Here is a 14,433-nt window from a genome sequence, read left to right as displayed (position 1 = left end):
AGGCTATAGCAGAGCTGACTACAACAATGAACCAGCTAGCGAAGGCACAATTACAACAGGTTCAAAATTCATGCCAAGTAAATGCTATGGAGGATGTCAAAATGCTTGTGAACAAAAGAAGACAAAGAGGTCAATAGAACCAAGGAGTTCGGATCAATATGACAATGATTGTGGTGGATCCCAAGATGTTGGTTATGATGGGCAAAATGAAAAGGTGCAATACGTGAACAACTATCAAGGCCAAATGGGCAATTCTTCCAACTAACAACAATGAAGACCCCAAGGCAATCAGGGCAATCAACAACCACAAGGGAATAGCAATTGGGGGAACAAAAATCAAAATTCTAATTGAGGCAATCAGAATAATAATTAGAACAATCAGGGTAATTGGAATGTATTTACCGTGAAAATGGTAACAATAATTAAATTTGTAAATGATATTCTAAAAATACGTGATCTATTCTCGAGCTAGTTGTTAGAGCAGTTGATGCTAATAATATAGAGTTTAGAGATTAAGTATGAGCTAAAACGGGATAATAATCGAATCGAAGGACCTGCTGCCCGGATGTATGTCTGGTCAGTGAGGGACCTCGAGGTCGATGTCAGTGTCGAGTTCGAGGTGTTGGGGACAGTCGGGAATGCGATAACAGTTGAGGATATAATTAAACAAAGCTCTTTAAGGCTTCTACTAAGGTAGATGATGAAGAACAAGTAGGAAAGCGATGGATATCGAGGTGACCTCGGGCCAGTGAGAACAAACAAGTTAGAAAGAAAAGAGAGAGAGAGATACTATTGCACTTGTGGAGAAAATGGAGCAATATCAGTTCCTTACAAAGTGGGATAGATTTCCCTTATATAGGAGAGGGAATACCATATAGTATAATGTGTATTGAATGTAAAGGCATGGGGATGGGACGGCTAGGCATGGCACTAGTGCCAACTGACTCTAGCTGCTTGCCTCGGCAGTCCTCCGCTTTCGTAACCTTTGCTGGGTTGCGGACAGATCCCTTATCCTCGGAGTCTCTGCAGAGTTGTGGATGATCCTCGAGAGAGGAAGCTCGGTCGTGATTCCACAACCTCGAGATGTTGACAAGACTTTCCGAATGTACCTTAATGGCGGGAAATAGATCCCCCTGATTTTGCCGCATACAGATAGTCTCCGCGTTTCCTAGAACGAAGTAATAGGAAACAATATTGATCGTCGTATCGAGGTCATTATTGTCATGACGTCAACCGTCTAAGAGCATTAAATGCCATTTCCCAGAGAACCGTGTAGGGCCGCCGTCAGATGTAGTAATCGAGAAACCCATGAACTGCCGTAGGCTTGTATCTTCTACTTCCCCAGCGATTCCTATAAATGCACCGGTTTCTAGATACTTCCCATCTTCACCCTTCTTGCAAGCCCACGAGTCAAAATTTTGCTATTTGACATCCTTCCCTCTTTTCACAAAAGGGTTTTTATCATTTTTCATGGCTAGGACTTCTAGGACGGTCCCCTGACGGAATGATGTTGCGTCGTCACCCAGATTACCTGAGGGGGAAAACAAATCAGTTCCCACTTTAGAGAATGGACTCCACCTGATATCGACACGTTGCAGGATTTCGACATCGAGACTCCCTCATTTATGCCGGGTCGGTGTGAGCATGTGTCTCGATATGTTAGCATCGTGACCGATATTAGCAAAGTGAGGAAAGACTGCCAATGGAGCAAGGCAGTGGAGGTAGAGATTCCCGGCCCCAACGATAACATTACCAACTTCAAGGCTAGCTTCCTTTACATATACACTTACCCATTCACCCTAGGCCTTGATAAATCCGTCGAATCTCCCTCCTTGGAGATTGGCCCGGTGATTCTTGACTTCTGCGCCTGATATCAGGTGACCCTCGGTCAGATCTACCCATCCTTTTGGAGGATAGTGTTAATATTTAGGCATTTCACCGAAGGGGTTAAAGGTGAAGTTTTCTCCCTTAGCCATTTGATCAGACTGTACTGCCCTCGGCTGTATCGAGGCTTAATCAAGCTACGCCGCTAGTCCAGAAAGTCTTTTTTCACGAGAATTGATGAGGGGAAGGATCGAGGGTGGATGAGCAGGTTTATCCGAGTGAGGACCTTGGACATTATCCCGGCCCGGAGGATGCCCTTTTCGGAGCAGTGGAATGCTCGATGTAAGCGAATTTCCCTTTAAACACTTCTCAATTACTCTTTCATCTGTCATAATAACCTCTTTATGCTTTTTACAGCCACTGCTTGGCATCCGGAGGTGGTCCCTGATTTGTAGGTATGTATCATGCATTTGGACGAGAAGTTCCCGTACCGCATTCGGTCTTGGACCGTCATGGCTAAGGAGCACTAGGTGGCCAAGAATTACGGTGAGGTTCTTTTACCGCCTATGCTTCGCATTCTATGTTTCCTTCTGAGCCCTTAGCGAGAACATATCACGGTTATTGTGATGGTGCGGGCCTTGGCGAGAATATGTAGATGAGGCTGCCCCATAACAGTGAAGCAGAGGCCTTGGAGCCTGATATGAACAAGAAAAAGAAGAGCAGGGCAGCCATTGCCCGACCTAATAGGACTGTTGCTCTAACCTCTAGTTTAAATCCTGACGTCGTGGGGGAGGACGATGATAGATGTCCGTTGAGGAGGAGAACAAGGTCCAGTGCGAGAGATTTGCAGGCGCTCCGATCGGAGGCTGCTGAATTCAGGATGGCTGGCTCCGGCCAGGTTGGTGAGCAGAGGGTCCTTAAAGAGGACGTTGATGTAGCTTTTTCTAGGGGGACCGTTGGCGTTGATCCTGAAGGAACGGAGTTCGGGGCCTTCCAGGAGCGTGGGTTAGTATTTGGGTAAATCGGCAAACCGAACGACCTCTTTTCAAGCTTTTCGATTTCATCAGGGGAGCTGAGGGATGTTGAAAGTATGGTCGACATCACGGCTGGAATTCCTCCAAAAGGGGGAGATTTTATTGCCAACATTTTTGATGGCGTAATCGATAAGGCCGATCTCAATATTTTTGGCGCCATTAAAGCGGCGGAGAAGTCCATGCAACAGGTGATAATTTTCCTTTGCGTATTCCTTTTCGTTCTCGGGCGTTATTCACCATCTTTCTTAACTTTCTCATTGTGCCGCAGTGTAAGGAGATGTATGATTATGCCATTCTTCGGCTCAGAGGGGAACTTTTTTGCCATGAGAAGGAGCGTAGTAGCGTTGTTTCAAAGCTGCAGGGCTCGGAGGCTCATTGTGCCTAGAGAGACAAAGAGTTGGGAGAACTTCGAACTGTCTTGGAGGCGGTGCTCCAGGAGAAGGCCGCTCTTGCTGCTCAGGTATTCTGCCTTGCTCATACCCGCCCTTTTACCTCATAACCACACATGTTCTGGATTCATGTATTCGTCGACTTGCCCTTCTTTGTAGGTCGAGTAGAGTAACTTGCGGATTAGTCAGTTGAAAGTGGAGGTCTCCGGGCTGATAGAGCGAAACGAGACTATGGCCGGGGAATTGACGACATCCCATGTTCTTCTTACGGACGCTCACAGGGAGATTGTTACTTTGGCCGTGGCTAAGTCTAAGGTCGAACGAGATGCTTCCGCTTATTAGGAGGATGTGACTATGGCACATACAATGGTTCGCGACATGTCCATAGCAGCTGAGCAGAGACAAATTCGAGCTGTTGAGCATGACAAAGCGGAGGAGAAGAGGGAGACCCTGAAAGAACTTGAGGCCAGAGGCTTCGAGCTATCTGCCGATCTGGAAGAGGCTCGTGCGGTGGAAGGAAGATTGGCACTCTTCATTTCCCCTGATAGGGGTGAAGATGATAGTGGCAAGGAGTAGTCTTTGAGCCTTTTTTGTATGCCTTTCTTTTTGCTTCGTGTGTCCCCTCCCTGGGAAACAAATAGTGTAAAGATGTTTCTCTCTTTACCAATGTATAAAAAGGAGCGTTTATCCTGTCAGCCCTTCTCCTTGCTTCTTTGTTTTTATGTTCCGGCACCGACCCTTTGGGGCCTTTTCGTAGGACAGACCAGGGGTCCCGAGACTAGCCACGTCCCGAGGTAGGATCGATAGTTCTTCCCGAACCAATATTTATGACGTCGGGGATTTCCCGAGGTCCTTCGGTTTTATGAGTTATGTGGGAGCCTGGAATGATTCTGCCAGTGCACTCCCCAAGGAGACGGTGACATTAACGCGACCAGAATTAATTGGCCCCCTTGTGCAAACAAGTAGTTGTCACTTAGCCTCTTTATATTTCCTCTTCCGCCTTTCAAATGGTGGTTTTGCAGTTTTTGATAAGCCTATCTCCTCTGTAGACCTTGGTGCTTTGTGTGAGTCCTTCCGCTCCCCTGCTTCAGAAATGTTTGCCTGGATCCTCATCTTCTTCCCCTTATTCTACTGTAATCATGGCCGCTGCTTCGATGGCTGATCCTCGGATAGAGGGGAGTCCCTACTGTGCTTCGCCCTTGGTTGGTACCAGTGGCCCGCCCCCGATATCGGGAGAGCGAGATTTGGGTCGCCTTGCCTCGAAGAAGGCTGTCACACCGGGGAGACCTCCCAATATTCTAGGTCATCGAGAGCATGTGTCGAGGATTATTTCATCGGCGAGGGAGGAAAACTTCGAGATGATCAGGAAAGAATGCGGATGGAGGGAAAGGCGTGATTTTGCGAGCACCTTCCCCCGAGGAGAGTATCATGACGTACGTTGAGGGGTTATTGAGTGTGTATATTCACGTTCTTGCGCCGGATTCCCCGGACCGAGTCGTGCTTGATTTCTACAGGAGATACCAAGTAATGTTGGTGTAGGTTCATCCCTTTCTTTGGAGAATAGTGCAGTGGATGAGGTATTTTGCTGACACGGCCGGGATAGAATTCACCCTCAGCCACTTCGTGAGGTTGTATCGGCCATTGCGCTATCGGGGCCTGATTGCTCTTCAGCGTAGATCTACCTGAGCTCCTGTGATTGGCGGCGAGGAGGATGAGGACCGCGGGTGGATGAATCGGTTCGTTTGAATTCGGACGACTGATGTTATCCCCGGAGAAATTTTGCTGTTCCCTGAGAGATGGAACCTCACACGCAAGTGCTTCATTTGAACTGTCTTTTAACTCAGCATGGGTCCCCGTAATGGTATCTTCCTATTCCTTGTTTACAGCAACTCATTGGTTGCCCGGTGAGATCCCTGATTTAGTTGAATGGTATTATAAGCTAACAGCTTGTTCAACCTACGATAGGCACCGGTGGCGAGATCTATCAAAAGGAAGATGGGAGGCGAAACATCACGGTAGGTGCCTGGCATCTTGCCCCCTTAAGGGGCGGCTTCCTTCTTGCTGGCTCATTTGATTTATCTGCTGCAGGTGCCGGGAGTCTTTTCGAAGCAAGGTTGAATCCCCCGATAGAGGAGGAGAGATTACTGGCCCGGGGTCAAGGAACACCGGAAAAAGGAAGGATGCCTCGGGGTGCGAGAAGGCCTATGGTTAGGCACCTTCATCGCAGTGGTTAAGGGGAAGCGATTCGGCTGACCGGCAATCTTCCGTGGTCGATGTATCATCGGATGTTGCTTCGGCCTTTGGCGAGGCTCAGTGCTTTGGCCTTACTGTAAGTTTCGGCCGCTGTAAGAATGTTCTGGCCCTACGTTCCTCTCTTTTCTTTTTGTTTACCTGGCTTCCTTTCTCAGGCTTTTGACAGGCTCAAGAAAATAATCACTATTATTTTTAGCCCCACGGTGGGCGCCAAACTGTTTACCATGAAAATGGTAACAAAAATTAAATTTGTAAATGGAATTCTAAAAATATGTGATCTATTCTCGAGCTAGTTGTTATAGCAGTTGATGCTAATAATATAGAGTTTAGAGATTAAGTACGAGCTAAAACGGGATAATAATCGAACCGAAGGTCTTGCTGCCCGGATGTATGTCTGGTCAATGAAGAACCTTAGGGTTGATGTCAGTGTCGTGTTCGAGGTGTCGGGGACAGTCGGGAATGGGATAATAGTTGAGGATATAATTAAACAAGGCTCTTTAAGGCCGCTACTAAGGTAGATTATGAAGAACAAGTAAGAAAGCGATGGATATCAAGGTGACCTCGGGCCAGTGAGAACAAACAAGTTATAAAGAAAAGAGAGAGAGAGAGAGATATTATTGCACTTGTAGAGAAAATGGAGCAACATCAGTTCCTTACAAAGTGACATGGATTTCCCTTATATAGGAGAGGGAATACCATATAGTACAAAGTGTATTGAATGTAAAGGCATGGGGATGGGACGGCTAGGCATGGTACTTGGGCCTACTAACTCTAGCTACTTGCCTCGGGAGTCCCCCGCCTTCGTAACCTTTGCTGGGTCGCGAACAAATCCCTTATCCTTGGAGTCTCTACAGAGTAGTGGATGATTTTCGAGAGAGGAAGCTCGATCGTGATCCCACAACGTCGAGATGCTGACATGACTTTTTGAATGTACCTTAATGGCGGGAAATAGATCCCCCTGATTTCACCGCATACATAATGGCAATAACAACAACTGGGGTGGTAATAACAATCAGGGTGGTTGGAACAATGGCAATCAAGGAAATCGAGGGCAAGGCTTTCAAAGGCCCCTAATGTATAAACAACCGAACAATCCACCCCTATTTCCATCCCAAGGTCCTAGTTCTTCCAACAATGAAATGGGGAGAATTGAAATGATGTTTGAACAGATGATGAAAAAGAATGTGGACTCTAATGCTCAGTTGGCTTCCCGCAATACTTCAATCAGAAACCTGGAGGTTCATTTAGGCCAAATCTCATAATCCTTGAATAATTGCCCTAAGGGGACTATACCAAGTGATACGGTAGTTAACCCGAAGGGTGGGAACAATCATGTTATGGCAGTAACTATAAGAAGTGGATGAGGCGGTGAGGTGCATACCTCCAAGCAAAAGGAAATTTTGAGTGATAAAGTTGAGTTGCAAGAAGATGAGATTCCTTTGGTGGTTGAAAATGTGATTGATGAGAACATGAATGAGGAAGTGAGGATTGACATTCAAGATGCAGAGGTGGAGACTCAGAATAACGTGAACCTATTTAGGGAACACGTAATAGAGATGCCGGAAACGGTTGTGCCTAAAGTCAAGGCTCCTTTTCCAAGGCCACCTCCACCTTATCCTCAAAGTCTCGCGAAGCAAAAAAATGAGAATCAGTTTAAAAAGCTTGTTGACATGATGAAGAGCTTATCCATTAATGTGCCTTTAGTGGAGGCTCTAGAACAAATGCCAGGCTATGCTAAATTCATGAAGGACTTGGTGACAAAGAAAAGATCCATGGATTGCGAAACTATCAAGATGACCCACCAAGTTAGTGCAATAGTGCAGTCGATGGCCCCGAAGCTAGAAACTCCCGATGCTTTCACCATTCCTTGCACCATTGGGAGTGTGGACTTTGCAAAAGCTCTGTGTGATTTGGGGGAAAGTATCAACTTGATGCCCTACTCAGTTTTCAAGACTTTGGGTATTGGGTAACCGAGGCCGACTTTCATGAGATTGCAACTAATGGATAGAACTATGAAGAGACCATTGCGTATTATTGATGATGTTCTTGTCCGGGTGGACAAATTTATCTTTCTAGCTGATTTTGTATCTTGGATTGTGAGGTAGATTATGAAGTTTCAATCATATTGGGAAGACATTTACTTGCTACTGGGAAGGCCTTAATTGATGTGGAAGCAGGGTAACTCACCTTCCGGGTGGGTGATGATAAAGTAGTCTTTCATGTGTGCAAGTAAATGAAGCAGCCCAACAGTTCTGAGGTGTGATCCTTTGTAGACCTTGTCACGGCAGTGATAGTTGATCATACTAGTGTAATGATCAATGTGGAGGACCCCTAGAGGTAGTATTGTTAAATCTTGATGTAAATAAGGATGAAGGCCGAGTGGAGTGCGTGAATGCTTTACATGGAATGGTCTCTTACTCTTATGAGCCTAGGAAACTCTCTTTGGATCTTGAGAATAGGAAGACTCCACTAACAAAACCTTCAATCGAGGAACCTCCAGTGTTGGAGTTGAAGCCGTTGCTTCCACACCTCAGGTATGAATTCTTAGGCCCTAGTTCAACTTTGCCAGTTATTCTTTCCTCTTGTCTTACTAACATGCAGGTTGATGCCACATTGGCGGTGCTTCAAAAGCGGAAGAAGCCAATTGGATGGACCTTAGCTGATATTTGGGAGATAAGCCCCGTATTCTGTATGCACAAGATTAATATGGAAGATGATGCAAAGCCCTCCTTGGAACATCAAAGAAGGTTGAACGAGGCAATGCAAGAAGTTGTGAAAAAGGAGGTGATCAAGTGGTTGGATGCCGGGGTTGTGTACTCCATCTCTGATAGCTCTTGGACTTTGCCAGTGCAATGTGTGCCGAAGAAAGGTGGCATGACCGTGGTTGCAAATTTTCAAAATGAGTTGATTCCTACCAGGAACGTTACCGGGTGGAGGGTGTGCATGGATTACCTCAAGTTGAATAAAGTGACCCGCAAGGATCACTTTCCATTGCCTTTTATTGATCAGATATTAGATCGACTTGCTGGGTGTGCCTTCTACTATTTCTTGGATGGGTATTCTGGATACAACTAAATCTTGATTGCTTCAAAAGATCAGGAGAAGACCACATTCACTTGTCCATATGGCACATTTGCCTTTTGTAGGATGCCTTTTCGATTGTGTAATGCACCGACTACATTTCAGCGGTGTATGATGGCCATTTTCACCGATATGGTGGAAAATATTTTGGAGGTGTTCATGGACAACTTTAGTGTTGTGGGGGACTCGTTTAATGAATGTTTGAAAAATCTTGATAGAGTGTTGGCCCGTTGTGAAGAAACTAATCTTGTTCTTAATTGGGAGAAATGCAACTTCATGGTTGAGGAGGGCATAGTTCTTGGGCATAAAATTTCAAAGCATAGTATAGATGTGGACAAAGCAAAAATTGATGTGATTTCAAGGCTCCCTCCCCTACCTCTATCAAGGGAGTTAGAAGTTTTCTTGGGCATGTGGGGTTCTACCGGAGATTTATTAAAGACTTTTCGAAGGTAGTGAATCCCTTATGCAAGTTATTGGAAAAAGATGCCAAGTTCGTGTTCGATGAGAGATGTATGCAAGCCTTTGAACTTCTCAAGCACAAGTTGACCACCACTCTTATTATTACCGCACCCAATTGGAGCTTGACTTTTGAGCTCATGTGTGATGCGAGCGATGTTGCGATTGGGGCGGTTTTGGGTCAAAGACTGAACAAAATATTTCATCCGGTGTACTATGCAAGAAAGACAATGAATGATGCTCAAGTAAACTACATGGTGACTAAGAAAGAACTTTTGGCTATTGTGTTCGCGATGGAAAAATTTCGGCCGTATCTCGTAGGTGCCAAGGTCATAGTTCATACCGATCATGCCACACTCCGGTACTTGATAACGAAGAAGGATTCCAAAGCTAGACTGATGCGGTGGGTCTTGTTACTTAAAGAGTTTGATTTGGAGATTGTGGACCGGAAGGGTCGTGAAAACCAAGTGGCGGAGCACTTGACCCGCTTGGAGGAGGAGGGGAGGCCTCGTGATGGCCTAGAGATCAATGATTCATTTCCCGACGAACAACTCCTTTCTGTGTCGTTGAATGGTATGCCATGGTTTGAGGATGTTGCTAATTTCCTTGTGACTAGTATAATCCCGTGTGAACTCTCTTCTAACCAAAGGAAGAAGCTCAAAACGGGATAGTTTGGATTTCTATTGGGATGAGCCGTACTTGTTCAAGATTTGCACGGATGGTGTGATCCGAAGGTGTGTCCCGGAGGAGGAGCAATTGAGTATCTTAGAGGCTTGTCATTCCTCTCCCTATGGTGGCCATCATGGCAGGGCGAGGACGACTTAAAAAATTCTTAGATCTGGGTTTTACTGGCCAACTTTGTACAAAGATGCAAGTGAACTTGTGAAGAGATGTGACGAATGTCAAAGAACGGGTGGAATTTCAAAGAAAGATGAGATGCCTCTCAATACCATCCTTGAAGTTGATATTTTTGATGTATGAGCATTGATTTTATGGGCCCATTTGTTAGCTTGTGTGGGAACACATACATTCTTGTGGAGATTGACTATGTTTCAAAGTGGGTTAAAGCCATGTCTTTACCCAACAATGAGACCCGGAGTGTTGTTGCATTTCTCAAGAAGAGCATTTTTACAATGTTTGGCACTCCTCGTGCAATCATAAGTGATGTGGGGTCACATTTTTGTAATAGAGCTTTTAACACTTTGCTTGCAAAGTATGGTATCAATCACAAAGTTTCTACTCCTTATCATTCTCAAGCAAGTGGCCAAGTTGAAGTCTCAAACAGGGAAATCAAGAGTATATTGTCAAAGACGATCAATGCAAATAGGAACGATTGGTCAAAGAAGTTGGATGATGCTCTATGGGCTTATAGGACTGCTTACAAGAATCTGATTGGTATGTCTCCGTATCGTTTGGTGTTTGGGAAAGCTTGCCATCTACCGGTTGAGTTAGAGCACAAGGCCATGTGGGCTTTGAGGAAGCTGAATCTTGAATGGGATATGGCAGTAAATCTTCGTGTGGAGCAGCTTAATGAACTTGATGAATTCTGATTCTATGCCTACTCCAGTTCATCCTTGTACAAGGATAAGATGAAGTACCTTCATGATAAATATGCTCGTGGCAAGGAGTTCAAAGTGGGTGATTTAGTTCTCTTGTTTAACTCTCGGTTACGTCTGTTTCCGGGAAAGCTTAAGTCGAAATGGAGTGGACCTTTTGAAGTGGTGTTTGTGACTCCGTTTGGTGCACTTAACTTGAAGAACAAAAATGGGGAGATTTTTAGAGTTAATGGGCACAGGGTCAAGCACAACCTAGGAAAGATTGATGACAACCACATGGTGACAATGCTCCATCTAAAGTGATTTGATGGTAACCTGCATCATGCCGCGACGTTAAATCAGGCGCTTTTTGGGAGGCAATCCATGTGTCTTTCTTTTTGTTTTTCTTTTTAGTATAGGATTTTCTTTTGGACTAACTGGTTGTGAGATGTTGTAGGATTGTTTTGATGCAGTGCAGGACCAAGTTGGAAAAATGCATACTCTCTGAAGTTTGCAATGCGGACCGCGGTGCCTTTTTTTTTACGGCCGCCAAGGCCTTAGTGCGGGGGAAACATTTCAATGCGGTCCACATAGTCAATTGGTCAAAATGAGGAGTCTCTGAAGTTTTCCACCGCGTCCGCAATGCATTTTGTGCGGTCCGCGGTGGACCACTGCGGCCGCATTGCATTTTTTGCGGTCCGCAGTGGACATATCCCCAATGCCTCTTATTTCCGAGTACCGCGGACTGCGGTGCCATTTTATGTAGTCCGCAGTGGGTAGGTGAGATGGGCCCCAGTTCCTTTTTCTATAAATAGGACCTGAGGCCCTCATTTCAAACTTTTCGACCCTTTTGCTCTCAATAGTAAAAAATGTACTGTTCATCACGGCTAACTGCACGAATTCAACTGCTGAGTTTCATTCATCTACATTGTATCTCGCCCTGATAATGGTGAAATCACGAGGCGGAGGCGATAAACAAATAGGGAAAGGAGAGTCCTCCCGGGGTAGGGGACGAGGCATGATTAGATTGACCTCGCAAGCCTGGCAAGCCATCAAAAACACCAGAATGATCATAAAGGCTGCTGATAGAGCTATTGACCACTCAGGGAGTGAGTATGTGCCCTCTCGGGAGGCATTCGACTTGGACTCCGTGCCAGCATATGTTTTTAACTGAGGAACATATTGAGGGATACACCTCCGGGATCTCCTACTGCCCAAGCATTAGTGCACATATCTTCTGAGTCATCTGAGGGCTCAGCTGCGGGAAGTGACAATGAATATTCTACCTCACCTACAACTTCACTATCGGGTGAGGATCCCGTAAAAGAAGAAGGAGGGGGTGATACCCAACTAGGAGGGGTGGATAGAACCGGTAACCCGGAGGCATGGCAAGACAGGTTTGTGAGTGAAGTGGCCTACCACAAGTTTAGAGAATGGTGGCCCGAGAGGAAGTTAATACCTGAGCGGAAATTCATCACGAAGGACCTTTTGCCTCACAACCCCAATGTGCTGAGGCAGTTCAGAGAGAGAGAAAACAGGCTAGGATTATTTCATAGGACATATGGAGGATGCCAATGAGCACTTAGTCAAGGACTTCTACACCAATATTGCCCACATCAAAAAGGGCACCACAGTGACTAAGGTGCGAAACTTGAAAGTAAAGTTTGATCGCAAAACGATAAATGACTACCTGTTGATACCCAATTTTTTCCTGTATATTTTTATATGCAAAATACTTTCAAAATAGCATATGTATGCATATATAAGTATTTAAAAATATGTTTTATTATTTTTTTCTTAATTTTAAAGGCTTTTAAAATCAATTTTATTGCCTTATTTTATCAAGAAAAATCCAATAAGTGTCCAAAGTTATCATTTTTGGTGATTCACTTGTTGAATTCTCATATTTATGCTAAACTATAGCTAAGGTAATTTTCGCACATTTTTACAAATTTATTTAGTATTTTAAAGCTAAATTGCATATAATTGCAATATTAGCCTATTTTAGATTTAATTGTGTTTATAATTACAAATTGATTCCAGTATTTTTAGTTTAATATTTACATATTATTAGTTGTTTTAGTACTTTCAATTTATTTTCAGAATTTAATTTGATATTTTTTATAAAATAAATGGGAAAATGGCTATTTAAAATCTAGCCACATTTTATTTCAATTGTAGCCCAAATTCTAACCCAATTAAACCCAATTGAACCCCAGCCCAATTCCTAAAATTATCCAACCCACAGCCCATTTGATTAACCTACCCAACCCCCCTTTTAATCCAGGCCATTGATCGAAATGATCAACGACCACATTTCAACCTTACCTTTTTTAATTCACCAACACCCCCAACCCTAATCATTTCCACCTACCAGCCGCCTCTGAAACCCCTCATTCCCTCAAACTTTCTCGAAGCTTCTCAAACCCTAGCCTCCTTCCAGCTTCCGCCCTAAAAGCCACCAGAATCCATTGCTTCCAAGGCTATGGAAACCTTACACCGGCCTCCTATGGCTCCCACACGCCTGATTTCTGAAGATTCAAGGCCTGACCATGAAGGGTCGTATCCAGACCTCTGTCGATTCGAAGTTTCATGGTCATCTCCGACTTTGCTCTGGTGCACCATGGTTGTTTGAGCCTGATTCTGACCTCTCCGACTCAGATCGGTGACTTTTTAAAGCCTTTCTCATTTCTAGGGTTCTTCTGAAACCCTAACCCTTCGAGGCTTTCTCCAATTCTTTTAGATCTATTGTGTATCTATACTTTCCCTAAGTTTCAAATGATTTCTCTGGCTTTTCTTTCAAAATTACTTTCAGAACCATTTCTTTTCCGATCTAGGATTTTTTGGAAAAATGTTTAAGTGTTTCTTTGACTTTCTTTCTTTTTTTTCTTTGTGTGTATTTGCCTCTACTGTGATCTTGTATTTCTCTTTTACCATGTTCTTGCATGCTTCTCCTACTGTGTTTTCCTATACTAAGTTCTCGCATGCTTTTCTACTTTATTTCTTTTCTCTTGTGTTCTTGTGTTTCTTCTACTGTATTTTTTCAGCTCTTAAGTTTCCTTATTAAGTTCTTTCTACTGAGTTCTGTTTAAGTTTCTTCTAAAAGCTTCTTAACATGTTTTTGCTACTGTTCTTATTAGTCTTTTCCATTATGTTTTATATTAGCTTCTTCTACTCTATTTTCTTTGAATTCTTCTACTATGTTCTGCGTGTTACTTGCTATCATTGTTTTCCCATGAGTTTCTGCTGCTGAAAGAAACATGCAATGGGTCTCAGTTCTTCTCTGAGACCTCTGAGCCTGTTTCGATCACTTGCCTTCTCATCTCTGTACTCGGTTAATGGTGGAAACCCTAGAATTTGGGGGTTCTTCCAAGTTTGGTTATGTGATTGGCTTGAACTAGGGTTTTATTTCAGAACCCCTAATTCTTTCAGACCAATTTCGGGTTTGTGAACTGAGTTTGGACATCTTTTGATTCTGGCTTTTTGCTAAACCCTTCTACACTGGATTTTTCTACTGATTTTACAATGACACCACAGTCTTTTTCATGCTTAACATGTTCGTATGCTCCTTATATATGATGAGTTTCCCTCTAAAATGGTTTTCAAATTTGCAATTAGTTCAAACTTCCTTTTGAATATGGCTTGATTGATTTCTTTCCATTGTTTGCTGATTTTCTCTGTCACTTGACCTAAGTTTAAACCCTTCTTCATCTTTTCTGACTCGGTTCATTCATGCAAAATCTCAGACCCTCTTGATTTACTGCTTGTTAATTGATTTGCTTACCTTTTTTGCACAAACCATGTATTTCAAAACCTTGTCCTTAAATAACCTTTTATGTACTTGCCCCTAATTGCATGTTT

The sequence above is a fragment of the Nicotiana sylvestris genome, chromosome 4, assembly GCF_000393655.2.
Source record: "Nicotiana sylvestris chromosome 4, ASM39365v2, whole genome shotgun sequence".
NCBI classification, from domain to species: Eukaryota; Viridiplantae; Streptophyta; class Magnoliopsida; order Solanales; family Solanaceae; genus Nicotiana; species Nicotiana sylvestris.
The sequence above is the reverse complement of the archived record's forward strand: the minus strand, read 5'-3'. Positions refer to the sequence as shown.